We start from the raw sequence: 13,768 nt of genomic DNA on the forward strand, positions 1-13,768 counted from the left end.
ACTCCTGACTTTGTGATTTGCCTGCCTTGGCCTCCCAAAGTGCTGGGAGTACAGGCATGAGCCACCATACCCAGCTGATCTCATTCTTTTTTATGGCTGCATAGTATTCCACGGTTCTACAAAATTATTTTTTAAAAATTAGCTGGGTGTGGTGGCACACACCTGTAGTTCTAGTTACTTGGGAGGCTGAGGCAGCAGGATTGCTTGAACCCAGGAGGTAGAGGCTGCTATGAGCCATGATCACACCACTAAACTCCAGCCTAGGTGACAGAGCAAGACCCTGTCTCAAAAAAGAAAGAAAGAAAGAAAGAAAGAAAAAGAAAGAAAGAAAGAAAGAAAGAAAGAAAGAAAGAAAGAAAGAAAGAAAGAAAGAAAGAAAGAAAGAGAAAGAAAGAAAGAAAGGAAGGAAGGAAGGAAGGAAGGAAGGAAAAAAGAGAAAGAAAGGAAGGAAGGAAGGAAGGAAGGAAGGAAGGAAGGAAAAAAAGAGAAAGAAAGGAAGGAAGGAAGGAAGGAAGGAAGGAAGGAAGGAAGGAAGGAAGGAAGGAGCTCCTTGGTCCTTCTGTCATTTTCCCTATCTCCTCCCTTTATCCTCCCTCCTTACCTCACTCCCTGAATTCCTTCCTTCTCAAGCTTCTAGTGAGCCCCTGCTCTGTGCCAGGCCCCTGGTGCTGGGGACACAGGGTCGAACAAGAACTTCTTGCCATTCTTTCCATTTCTTCTGGGCTGTAGCACAGTGCCGCACATGCTACATTATTAAGTTATCTCCACCACAAACGCCGTTTCCACCAGATGCCATCAGTGGCAACACGATCTACAGTCTCACTCACTGGCGTTGCAGGATAGAATACAGCATAGCCCGCACCCACCTCCCTACCCCTCCATCCCTACCTACCTCTGCCCTCCTTCCTAAAAAGGGCAGACGCCATTTCCATTAGCCCTGTAGGGGGCACTGTCTGCCTCCTCCCTTTTTTAAAAGGGACCAGCTGGTAGACAGACTTTGTGTATCTGCCTTTTCTCCTTCATGCTTTCCTGCCATTGGTGACTCATGGCTAATCAATTTTCTCTCTTCCTTGTGCCAGTTTTATAGCCAGGCTTTGCCATCTGCCTGGTGGGCGAGTTGTGTTAGTCTGTGTTTGTGTTAATAAATTAGTTCGAGTAACATTATCTGTGCTGGCTCCTAGGAATACAGACAACAGTGAGCCCTGGTGTCTGCCCTAGGGAAGCTCACAGTATGGTGTGGGAAGGCGAGGTTGCTATTCCCGCACTCTGTGAAAAGGCTGCTGGATAGGGTAGCTTCATTGTTAAGCGTGGGCTTGCACTGCATTTAGGGCCTATTTACTACGCCCCAAAGAGCCCTGGGCAACCCAAGGGCCCCTTTGGCTCTCTTGGCTCTGAAAGGAAGTCAGGAGTCTTGGTGGGAAACCTTTAACAGCCAGAGGAGGGAAACGTGGCCCAGGAGAAAACCCTATTTGTTAGCAGTCTGGGAGTCATCTGTCCTTCCAGACCGAATTTTAGTAAGCATAACATCAATTAAAATAATTTTTTTTTTTTTTTTGACACAAAGTCTTGCTCTACTGCTCAGGCTGGAGTGCAGTCGTGGGAGCTTGGTTCACTGCAACTTCTGCCTCCCGGGTTCAAGCAATTCTGCCTCAGCCTCCTGAGTAGCTGGGATTACAGGCGTGCACCACCATGCCCAGCTAATTTTTGTATTTTTAGTAGAGATGGGGTTTCACCATGTTGGCCAGACTGGTCTCAAACTCCTGACCTCAAGTGATCTGCCTGCCTTGACCTTAAAATAATTTTGAATAAAGATGTTCTTTAACACTGTTACAAAAGTAGTAATGTGCTCAATGAAAAAATTTCAGTGATAGAGAAATAAAATGAATTTCAATCTTTGCCTTCAATCTATCTCACTGTCAGCACTTTAGTATGTTAATTTCCAGGTATACATAATACATATTATAATCATATAGATACATATGTGTATGTGTTTTTATATACAAATATATGTGGAAAGAGCTAGAGAGATTATTTTCTTTCTTTTTTTTATTTTTTGAGACGGAGTTTCACTCTTTTCACCCAGGCTGGAGTCCAATGGCGTGATCTCAGCTCACTGCAACCTCCACCTCCCAGGTTCAAACCATTCTCATTCCTCAGCCTCCCGAGTAGCTGGGATTACAGGCGTGTGCCACCATGCCCAGCTAATTTTTGTATTTTTAGTAGAGATGGGGTTTTGCCATGTTGGCCAGGCTGGTCTTAGAACTCCTGACCTCAGGTGATCTACCCCCCTTGGCCTCCCAAAGTGCTGGGATTACAGGCATGAGCCATTGCGCCTGGCCAATAGATAATTTTCAAAATATAAGTAAAAATATAATGAAATATTAGGCTGGGAGTGGTGGCTCACACCTGTAATCCCAGTACTTTGGGAGGCTGAGATGGGTGGATCACCTGAGGTCAGGAGTTTGAGACCAGCCTAGCCAACATAGTGAAATGCCATCAAACCCCGTCTCTGCTAAAAATACAAAAAATAAGCTGGGCATGGTATTGGGCGTCTGTAATCCCAGCTACTTGGGAGCCTGAGGCATGAGAATCACTTGAACCTGGGAGATGGAGGTTGCAGTGAGCCGAGATCGTGCCACTACACTCCACCCTGGGGGTTAGAGCAAGACTTTGTCTCAAAATATATACATATATACATATATATATATATATATATATATGTATGTGTAATAACATATAAAAATACCTGTTATAACATGTTATCTATATAATAATACATCTTATAGATATATAATATATGTTATTCAAATTGCTTTGTCTTCCAAACAGAGCACTAAGACGGGCACATCTTTCCACATTGGCAGGTGTAGATGGATATCCCTCATTCTTTTTATCAGCTGTATAGTATGGACATACCATGAAGTACCCAATTCTCTGGTGATACACATGCGATTCCTGTCTTTTGTTATTATAAACAATGATGCAAAGAACCCCTATATATTTATCTTTGCTCACTTTTGCCATTATTTCAATAAAATAAATTCTCAAAGGTGGAATGGATTTGATCAAAGGGCACATGAATATAAAGTTCTGATGAAATAGATGAATTTCTTTCCAAAAATAATGTTGAAATTTGCATTTGCCCCAGGACTGATGAGAGACCAACTGACACTCTCCCCAGCACTGGGTGCCTTTTGATTTTTGCAGAGTCTGATACATACATGAAATATATTATTCCATTGTTGTTTTCATTTGGATTTCTGTAGAGTCAAACATCTCTTCCTGAGTTGATTGGCCATTTGAATGTCATCTTCTATAAAGTGTATTTTCCCATGTCATTTGTCTATTTTTCTTTTCTTTTTTTGAGACAGTCTCACTCTATTGCCCAGGCTGGAGTGCAGTGGTGTGATCTTGGCTTACTGCAACTTCCTCCTCCCAGGGTCAAGCGATTCCCCTGCCTCAGCCTCCCAAGCAGCTGGAACTACAGGCGCCCACCACCATGCCTGGCTAATTTTTGTATTTTTGGTAGAGACAGGGTTTCACCATGTTGCCTATGCTGGTCTTGAACTACTGACCTCTATTGATCTGCCCGCCTAGGCCTCTGTAAGTGTTGGGATTACAGGTGTGAGCCACCACGCCTGGTCGTATTTTTCTTACTCATGGTTTTCTTCCTTCCTTTGTACTTTTTAAATTTTTAAATATAATTAATTATTATTATTATTATTATTATTTTGAGGCAGAGTCTCACCCTGTTGCCCAGCCTGGAGTACAATGGCGCGATCTCGGCTCACTGCAACCTCCACCTCCCAGGTCAAGTGATTCTCCTGCCTCACCCTTCCAAGTAGCTGCGGTCACAGATGCATGCCACCACACCCGGCTAATTTTTTGTATCTTCAGTAGAGACAAGGTTTCACCATATTGGCCAGGCTGGTCTCGAACTCCTGACCTTGTGATCTGCGTGCCTTGGCCTCCCAAAGTGCTGGGATTACAAGCGTCAGCAACTGTTCCTGGCCTGTACTTTTTTTTTTTTTAAGTTGATTTGTAGGAAGTCTTTGCATATCATCTGCCATGTGGAAAGCAAATCAATACTTTTTATAGTTTAGTGTTTGTCATTTGCCTTGCATATGTTTTTTCCCCCTACATAAGTTTTAAAATATTTATGTAGTAAGATCTGTCCATCTTCTTTTTTTTTTTTTTTTTTTTGAGATGGAGTTTCACTCGTGTTGCCCAGACTAGAGTGTAATGGCGCGATCTCTGCTCACTGCAACTTCCGCCTCCCTGGTTCAAGGGATTCTCCTGCCTGCCTCAGCCTCCTGAGTAGCTGGGATGACAGGCATGTACCACCACACCCGGCTAATTTTTGTATTTTTAGTAGAAACAGGGTTTCTCCATGTTGGTCAGGCTGGTCTCGAACTCCCGAACTCAGGTGATCCACTAGCCTCAGCCTCCCAAAGTGCTGGGATTACAGACGTGAGCTACCACGCCCAGCCTGACCATCTTTTCCTTGAAAACTTCTGGGATTTGTGTCATATTTTAGAAAGATTTTCTCCACTCCATGATTAGGAAAACATTCTCTGATATTTTCTTCTAGCATGTTTATGGTTTTGTTTTTTACCTATGCATACTTAATCCATCTGGAATTTATTTCAGTGCATGCAGTAAGTTAGAGATTCAGTTGGGCTTTTTTCCAGAAGGCTCATCAACATGTAGTTTCCTCCTACATATGTGAAATGCCACCCTTATCGTACACCAGATTTTCTTATGTGTTTAGGTCTATTTGTGAATTCAATTCCACTCTACTTCTTTGTCTTCAGTTTCTGAGCTAACACGCTTTAATTATTGTAACTTTTAAGATGCTCACACTCTTTTCCAAACCTTTCTTACTATAATAGCAACAAATCTCCTGAGAAGCTGCACACCCTTTCTTTGGCTCTGTTAATGTCTCTACAATGAGGTCAAACCGTCTCCTCAAGGTGACTGTAAATCTTTCTGCCCACTTTCCTTTGTTTATTCCACACTGAGCACCTGCTCTGTGTCTTGGCTGTGTGGGATCTGCAGAGACAGAGGGAGCAACACAGACGCAGACCCAGCTTTACATGCTGACTTCAGTGATTAACCCTCAAGGCCACCGTAATTTCCATGATGACAAGTTCAGGGACACTTCACTGTTGCTCCCAGGGACTCTCCTGGAAACCATGCCCAGATCTCATTGCTTTCGGATGCCCTCGAGCCATGGCTCAGCCAAGGCCAGTGGTAACAGAGCCAAAAGAAGTTAAATTTTAAATAAACCTGACTTCCTCTCCAACATTGTTAGAGAAACCCTGATCCAGTTCATTCTGTTCCCATTAGATAAGAAAAAGCCAAAAAAGATGCAGTCATTGGGAACTGTGGTATGCTGTGAGCTTTTGGAAATAGACCTCTTTCTTTCTCTTTCTTTCTTTCTTTCTTTCTTTCTTTCTTTCTTTCTTTCTCTTTCTTTCTTTCTTTCTTTCATCTTTCTTTCTTTCTCTTTCTCTCTCTTTCATCTTCTTTCTTTCTTTCTTTCTTTCTTTCTTTCTTTCTTTCTTTCTTTCTTTCTTTCTTTCTTTCTTTCTTTCTTTCTGTCCTTTGTTTTTTTCTGGAAGGGAAGAAAATGGAAGAAAGACTCTGAGAAGCTAACTTATCTGGAAATGGTCTTTGAAGCTCAGCAGTGAGAAGACAGCATGGAATGGGTCTGGTCCTGTGACCTTGAGCACGTCATTGAACGTCTCTGGGCCCCATTTCACAAACATGCAGGTGCAACAAACAGGCGCTGTGCCAGAAGCTTTATTTACGTACAGTCTTATTGGATCCTCAGAACATTCTTATGAGGTAGAATCATTATTCCCCGGTTTACGCACAAGAATACCAAGATTCAAAAGGGAAATAGACAGTATGCCCGAGGCCACTTATTTGGAAGGAGCAGAGCCAGCACAGGGTGCTTCTCTGTGTTACTGGGCAGAGTAGCGGGGGTGGGGTGGGGCGGGGTTCCTCATCCCTGCCAGGAATCAGGACTCACGATGAAGCTACAGCCATTAAGACAGCATGGTATCCACACAGGGACAGACACGTTAACCCCTGAGAAAGAGTAGAGAGACCAGAATCAGTTCCACATATATATGGTATGTATATGCGGCAGGGGCGGCACATCACAGTGAAGAAAGGGAGGATGGGCCAATAAACAGAGCTGGAAAAATTACTTCACAGCATAAACAAAGATCCGCACTAGTTGGTTAAGGACCTAAATTTCAGAAATAAAACTTTAAAACTCTTAGTAGAAAATATAAGTGGTGTGCCTGTGGTCCCAGCAACTCGGGAGGCTGAGGTGGGAGGATCACCTGAGCCCAGGGAGGTTGAGGCTACAGTGAGCCACGATCGTACCACTGCACTCTAGTCTAGGGGACACAGCAAGTCCCTTAAAAAAACAAAGCAAAACAAAACTTCTACAATTCAGTAAGAAAGAAAAGTGGACACAAAAGGTATAAGCAGGCGTTTTTTGTTTGTTTTTTGTTTTGAGACAGAGTTTCGCTCTTGTTGCCCAGGCTGGAGTGCAATGGCATGATCTCGGCTCACCGCAACCTCCATCTCTGGGGTTCAAGTGATTCTCCTGCCTCAACCTCCCAAGTAGCTGGGATTACAGACATGTGCCACCACGCCTGGCTAAGTTTTTGTATTTTTAGTAGAGACGGAGTTTCTTCATGTTGGTCAGGCTGATCTCGAGCTCCCGACCTCAGTGATCTGCCTCCCTCAGCCTCCCGAAGTGCTGGGATTACAGGTGTCAGCCACCGCGCCCAGCCGAGCAGGCATTTAAGAGAAGAAGAAACACATACAGCCAGTAAGTTTAAAGAGATGTCAAACATTGTTAGTGATCAGGAAAACGCAAACCGAGGCTCAGTGAAACACCATTTTACATCCCTTCAATTTGCAACAGTTTAAAGTTTGATAATATGGAGTGTTGGAAGGATGTAGAGCTCCAGGATCTCTTGCATGTTGCTGGTGGGAATTTAAATTGGTGATACCATTATGGAAAAGTCTGGCATAGTCTTCTAAAACCAAACATTCTTATAGCTTATGACCCAGCAGTTTTACCCTAGCTACGCTGTCCATGCAGTAAAACTGGAAACCACCGGGGATTCGTTGCATTTGCTCATAATTATTAATTCCCTCTTCACCTTGCTAGGCCTCTTTGTTGGAAAAAGACCTTTTCCTAGCAGAGCTGCAGCTGACTCTTGGCCTTACAGAATAAGAACTAGAAATAAATGTTTGGTACAATAAGCCATTGAAGTATTGGGGTTGTTTTTTTTCTATAGGAAGGGATGAAAACACACCCTATGGCAAATGCGATGGGAGAGTGATGAATAGACCTTGATACGCTCATGTATGGTACACAATAGACAGCAATCAAGATGAATGAACTACAGAGACATGCCTCAGATATGAATTAATCTTGCCAATCTGATAGTAAGCGAGAAAAGTAGATCTCAAAAGATTATAGGCCAGGCACAGTGGCTCATGCCTGTAATCCCAGCACTTGGGAGGCTGAGGTGGGCGGATCACAAGGTGAGGAGTTGGAGACCATCCTGGACAACATAGTGAAGCCCCATCTCTACTAAAAATACGAAAAATTAGCCAGGCACGGTGGTGGGCACCTGTAATCCCAGCTACTCGGGAGGCTGAGGCAGGAGAATTGCTCGAATCTGGGAGGCGGAGGTTCCAGTGAGCCAAGATCGTGCCACTGCACTCCAGCCTGGGCGACAGAGCAAGACTGTGTCTCTGACAAAAAAAAAAAAAAAAAGAAAGATTATATTATTTCGTGAAGTTAAAAATGACTAACATTAAAAATACTATTTTGAGCCTTCGAGCAACAGCAACACAAGATGGTAGTCAATTTATGAAAACAGAATATGCAGCTATAACAACAGAATATGGACCTAAATACTCCACAGCACCTCCCTTTGTAAGGCTTGTAACAAAAATTAATAAGAATGGAGTTAGTAGTTCTAATGGAGTGGTGGACCAAGAACCTTATTAGTGCTAGCAAAATGACAGAATCCATGTAACATCAAAGTTATCCTGCAAGAGCTTCAGTGTCTAATGAAGTCTAGTGAAAACATGAAATTCCCTCAGCTGCCTGAAGGACAGCATTACAGCAATTATCCAAAAGAAAAACCACAGGCCCTTTTCCTTCGAGCCCCTGAAGTTTGCTTTAAACGGCTTCATTTTCCACAGTAGTAAATTTTCTAGATACATCTTGTAGACCTCAAAGTACAGGAAAAGAAGCTCATTCAAAGGAAATTTATCTTAAGATACTGTAAATGATACTAATTTTTGTCCATTTGAAACATGTAAGTTGTGCTATAATCAAAAATGTACTCTTAAGGAATATATATCCTTGCAAGAAATTATAACAAGGAAAATGAGAATGGTTAGCGCAGGACCCAGGCTGATGGGGACCTGGCGCCAGGGAAGGAAGGCTGACTCATCCATGAAGCACCATAGGCACCGTGCCTAGGGCCCACAATACTTTTAGGGGTCCATAAGAATGTGTTTTTTGTTTTGTTTTGTTGTGTTTTTTGAGACAGAGTCTCACTCTGTTGCCCAGTTTGGAGTGCAGTCATGTTATCTTAGCTCACTGCAACCTCCACCTCCCAGTTCAAGCGATTCTCGTGCCTCAGCCTCCTGCGTAGCTGGAACTATAGGCATACGCCACCATGCCTGACTAATTTTTAATTTTTGTATTTTTTGTAAAGACGGGGGCCTTGCTGTGTTGCCCAGGCTGGTCTTGAACTCCTGAGCTCATGATCCACCCGCCTCAGCCTCCCAAAGTGCTGGGATTACAGAAGTGAGCCACCGCCCCTGGCCGTTATTATTATCTTTTTAATCAAAAGAAACTAATGAACTTTTTAGGTCAAAGAAAATGTTTTACTATATAACAACATATTCTTTATTACCAATGCAATCATAAAATATACGTATACATATATATTTTTGTACACGTGTGCTATACATATATTTTTTGTGCACGTGTATATGTGTGTTTAGGAAGAGGCCCACAAAAGCAAAATGTCCAGGATCCATGCTGCCCGGATGCATGTACAGTTATTTGAACCTAGAAAGTCAAGGTACTAGCTTTGGTTTGGGGTGAGATGTTACATTATTATTATTTGTTTGTTTTTGAGAAGTGGTCTTGCTCTGTCCCCCAGGCTGGAGAGCAGTGGCACAATCATGGCTCACTGCAGCCTTAACCTCCCAGGCTCAAGCTATCTGGGTCTACAGGCCTGTGACACTACACCCAGCTAATTTTTTCTATTTTTTGTAGAGGTGAGGATCTCTCTGTGTTGCCTGGGCTGGTCTCAAACTCCTCAAGCGATCCTCCCACCTTGGTGTCCCAAAGTCCTGGAATTATAGGCATGAGCCACTACCAGGCCTGGCCTCTTTTTTTTCTTTTCTTTTTTCTTTTTCTTTTTCAGAGACAAAGTGTTTCTAGAGACAGGGTCTCACTTTGTCACCCAGGCTGGAGTGCATTGGCACGACCACAGCTCACTTCAGCCTCGAACTTCTGGGTTTGAACAATCCTTCCATCTGGGCCTCACAAGCAGCCAGGAATATAGGCTCATGCCAACACACCCAACTAATTTGTTTTTATTTTTTGTAGAGACAGGGTCTCCGTATGTTGCCCAGGCTGGTCCTGAACTCCTGGGCTCAAGCCATCCTCCAGCCTCAGCCTCCTAAAGTGTCAGGCTTACAGGCATGAGCCACCATGCTGGCCCTGGACCTGTTATGAACGTGCCATTGCCCAGGTGCGATGACTCATGCCTGTAATCCCAGCACTTTGGGAGGTCGAGGCAGGTGGATCACTTGAGGTCAGGAGCTTGAGAACAGCCTGGCCAACACAGTGAAACCCCATCTCTACTAAAAATACAAAAAAAAAAAAAATTAGCCAGGCATGGTGGCGTGCGCCTGTAATCCCAGCTACTCGGGAGGCTGAGGCAGGAGAATCACTTGAACCCAGGAGGCAGAGGTTGCAGTGAGCTGAGATCGCACCACTGCACTCCAGCCTGGGTGACATAGTAAAAGACTCTGTCTCAAAAAAGAAGAATATGCCATAAACCAAGAATTATAATCATCTAATTTCATGGGCCTGGGATCCCCTTGAAAAACAATTAGCAAAGATATTAAATGTTGAATTTGTAAATACTTCCAAATAAAATCTTTTCAAAAGTTTTATTTAGAGATCTGAGCTTCCTTCTGTGCACATCATTTTTTAGATTTTGTGTTTGAAACAGCTACACAAAATTCCTGAGCAAAATTTTAAAATGAAATTGAAATTTTAATGAAAGACTCTAACAGTACTTGCTTTTCTGGCGTGAATGAATGAAAATTGCTCGAAATGATGTAAGTGGACTTTGAACTCAATTGAACTTTGTTGTGTCAAGTATTTCGAAATTCTCACCATTTCAGAGAACCAAGCTGTGCAGCCAGAGTGAGTAGGGAAGAGACACAGCAGTTGTTGGCCGAGCACTGTGGAGAGTCTGTGGGCCAGCACCAGCACCCAGCAACTGTCAGTGGCCACAGATGCATGTGGCCCATGTGCAGCAGCCAGCTCGGACAGGTGGCATCATGGATGAGGTGTTCTCCAAGGAGCTGGACCAGTGGATCAAGCAGCTGAACCAGTGAAAGTAGCTATCCAAGTCCCAGGTCAAGAGCCTCTGCAAGGAGGCTAAAGAAATCCCAACAGAAGAATCCAATGCGCAAGAGGTTTGGTGTCCAGTCACTGTCTCTGGAGATAAGTGTGCGCAATTTCATGATCTCATGGAACTGTTTAGAAAATTACCAGATGGCCAGGCGCAATGGCTCATGCCTGTAATCCTAGCGCTTTGGGAGGCTGAGGCGGGTGGATCGTTTGAGATCAGAGTTGGAGACCAGCCTGGCTAACTCGGTGAAATCCTGTCTCTACAAAAATACAAAAAATTAGCTGGGCGAGGTGGCGGGCGCCTGTAGTCCCAGCTACTCGGGAGGCTGAGGCAGGAGAATGGCGTGAACCCAGGAGGCGGAGCTTGCAGTGAGCTGAGATCGTGCCACTGCCTGGGCGACGAGCGAGACTCTGTCTCAAAAAAAAAAAAAAAAAAAAAAAAAATAGCTTCCCAGCTACTCAGGAGGCTGAGGCAGGTGAATCACTTGAACTGGGAGGCGGAGGTTGCAGTGAGCCTAGAGCGTGCCACTGCACTCCACCCTGGGTGATGGAGTGACACTCCGTCTCAAAAAAAAAAAAAAAAAAAGAAAGAAAGAAAGAAAAGTAAAAAGAAAATTATCAGATACAGGCTGGACGTGATGGCTCACACCTGTAATCCTAGCACTTTCAGAGGCCAAGGCAGGTGAATTGCTTGAGCCCTGGAGTTGGAGACCAGCCTGGGCAATATAGCGAGACCCTGTCTCAAAAAAAAAATAATAGAAAATTACCAGACACAAATTACTTGTTTACAGGAGATTATATTGACAGAGTATATCATTTAATTGAAATAGTTATGTTGCTCCTAGCCCTTAAGGTTTCTTACCGTGAATGCTTCACCATTCTTCCAAGGGACCATGAGAGCAGGCAGATCACACAAGTTTATTGTTCCTATGATGAGTGTTTAAGAAAATATTGAAATGTTTATAAATATTTTACAGATTTTTTTTTCAAAGACTGGGTCACCCAGATTGGAGTGCAATGGCACAGACCTGGCTCACTGCAGCTTCAATCTCCCTGGCCCAAGTGAGCCTCCTACTTCAGCCTCCCAGGTAGCTTGGACTACAGGCATGCACCACCATGCCCAGCTAATTTTTTGTATTTTTTTGTAGAGTTGAGTTTTTCACCATGTTGCTTAGGCTGGTCTTGAACTCCTGGGCATAAGTGATCCACCTGCCTTGGTCTCCCAAAGCGCTGGGATTACAGGCATGAGCCACCGTGTCCGGCCTTTACCGGCCATCTTCCTCTCACTGCCTAGGTGGATGGGCAGCTCTTCAGTCTCCATGGTGGACTGTCACCATCTGGAGATACACTGCATCACATCAGAACACTGAATTGCCTACAGAAAATTCCCCCGTGAGAGTCCAGTGGGTGACTTGCTATACTCAGATCCAGATGACCATGGTGACTGGGGTGTATTTCTTTGAGGAACTGGATACAACTTTTTGCAAGATACTTCTGAGACATTTAATCGTGCCAATGGCCTCAGGTTGGTGTCTAGAGCTCACCAACTGGTGACGGTGGGACATAACTGGTGTCATGACTGGAATGTAGTAGCTATCTTCAGTACTCCAAACTATTGCTATCATTGTGGTAACCACACTGCAATCATGGAACTTGATAATACTCTAAAATATTCATTTTTGCAGTTTGACCCAGCACCTCACGGAGGCAAGTCACATGTTACTCATTGTACCCCAGATTACTTCCTGTAATGAAATTTTAAGCTGAGCGTGGTGGCTCACACCTGTAATCTCAGCACTTTGGGCGGCCAAAGTGGGAGAATCACCTGAGGTTAGCAGTTCGAGACCAGCCTGGGCAACAAGGGGCCCCATCTCTACTAAAAATATAAAAATTAGCTGGGCATGGTGACATGCGTCTGTAATCGTAGCTACTGGGGAGGCTGAGGCAGGATAATCGCTTGAACCCAGGAGGTGGAGGTTGCAGTGAGCTGAGATCCTGCCATTGTACTCCAGCCTGGGAGACAAGACCAAAAATCCATCTCAAAAAGAAAAAAGAAAAGGAAAAGGAAAAGGAATTTTAAATTTGAACAGGATTGCCGTGAATTGTATATTGACTTAATGGAAATGGGAACTGCAACAGTAACTCCAAAGTGTAAGAAAATAGTTAACATTCAAATAATTTGTTTTCACATGGACCAAAAGCTGTGCCATATAAAAATACAAAGCTTTTTATCACCAAGCCGTGATCACTTTAGAATGAACCAGTTCATTTTGTGCTGGAGCAACATGGTGTTTGCAGTTACTTTTGCTTTCTTTGAGAGACCGCACATAATAAGATGTAAATTCACTTTGTGAATACAATGTAACTTCCATCTAGCTATAGCTTTACTCAGCATGACTGTACATAGGGGTAGCAGAAAACAATCACTGGATCTTAATGAAATTTAAAAAAATAAATGCCAAGGCCTCCCCTCTACTTGAGAGTTTTGAAACCGTTCTGTTTATTTTTCAGGGATACCGTTTAATTTAATTATGACTTGCCTGTGCTCAGTTTGTCCCCTTCTCAAATCTCAGCCCCATGTTATTCTTCGTTATTGTCAGAACCTGGTGAGTAGTTTTGAACAGAGCTGTTTTTGCCCCTTCCTGTAAAATGATGTTTTATTGCACAAGAGCACTGCAGAGTTTTTCATAATAAACTTGCGAACTCAGAAAAAAATACTCATGAAGCTCTTATTTGCAGTGTTTGTTATTAAAGCAGTCACCCTAAAGACTGTAACCAGCAGGGACAGATCCAGGTTTTGTGAAAGCCTGAGGTTTATATAATTTTGTGTGTGTGTGTGTGTGTGTGTGTGTGTGTGTGTGTGTGTGTGGTAAGGAGGGCTCCTTATGAAAAAGACTGCAAAATTATAAGTACAAAATTAGGTACTACAGGAGATTGCATTACTGGACCCAATACTTCACCCCTCGTTTTGTCTACATTTTTGCCACATGACTTTGCAGTTTGGGCCACTAAAGAGTATATTTCTTGACTCTGGCCTTGGCTATGTAACTTGCTTTG

The 13,768-nt window shown here is 43.5% G+C and overlaps 2 pseudogenes; both read left to right on the top strand.

Moving 5' to 3' along the window:
* The window catches only part of LOC114677429 (ubiquitin-conjugating enzyme E2 variant 1-like), a 43,475-nt pseudogene extending 35,225 nt beyond the window's left edge, over nucleotides 1-8,250 (top strand).
* A 2,228-nt stretch (nucleotides 8,251-10,478) lies between these two features.
* LOC100429639 (serine/threonine-protein phosphatase 2A catalytic subunit alpha isoform-like) lies at nucleotides 10,479-13,378 on the top strand (annotated as a pseudogene).
* The last annotated feature ends 390 nt before the right edge of the window (nucleotides 13,379-13,768 follow it).

This window comes from Macaca mulatta, chromosome 1 (genome assembly GCF_049350105.2).
Source record: "Macaca mulatta isolate MMU2019108-1 chromosome 1, T2T-MMU8v2.0, whole genome shotgun sequence".
In the NCBI taxonomy this organism is placed as follows: Eukaryota; Metazoa; Chordata; class Mammalia; order Primates; family Cercopithecidae; genus Macaca; species Macaca mulatta.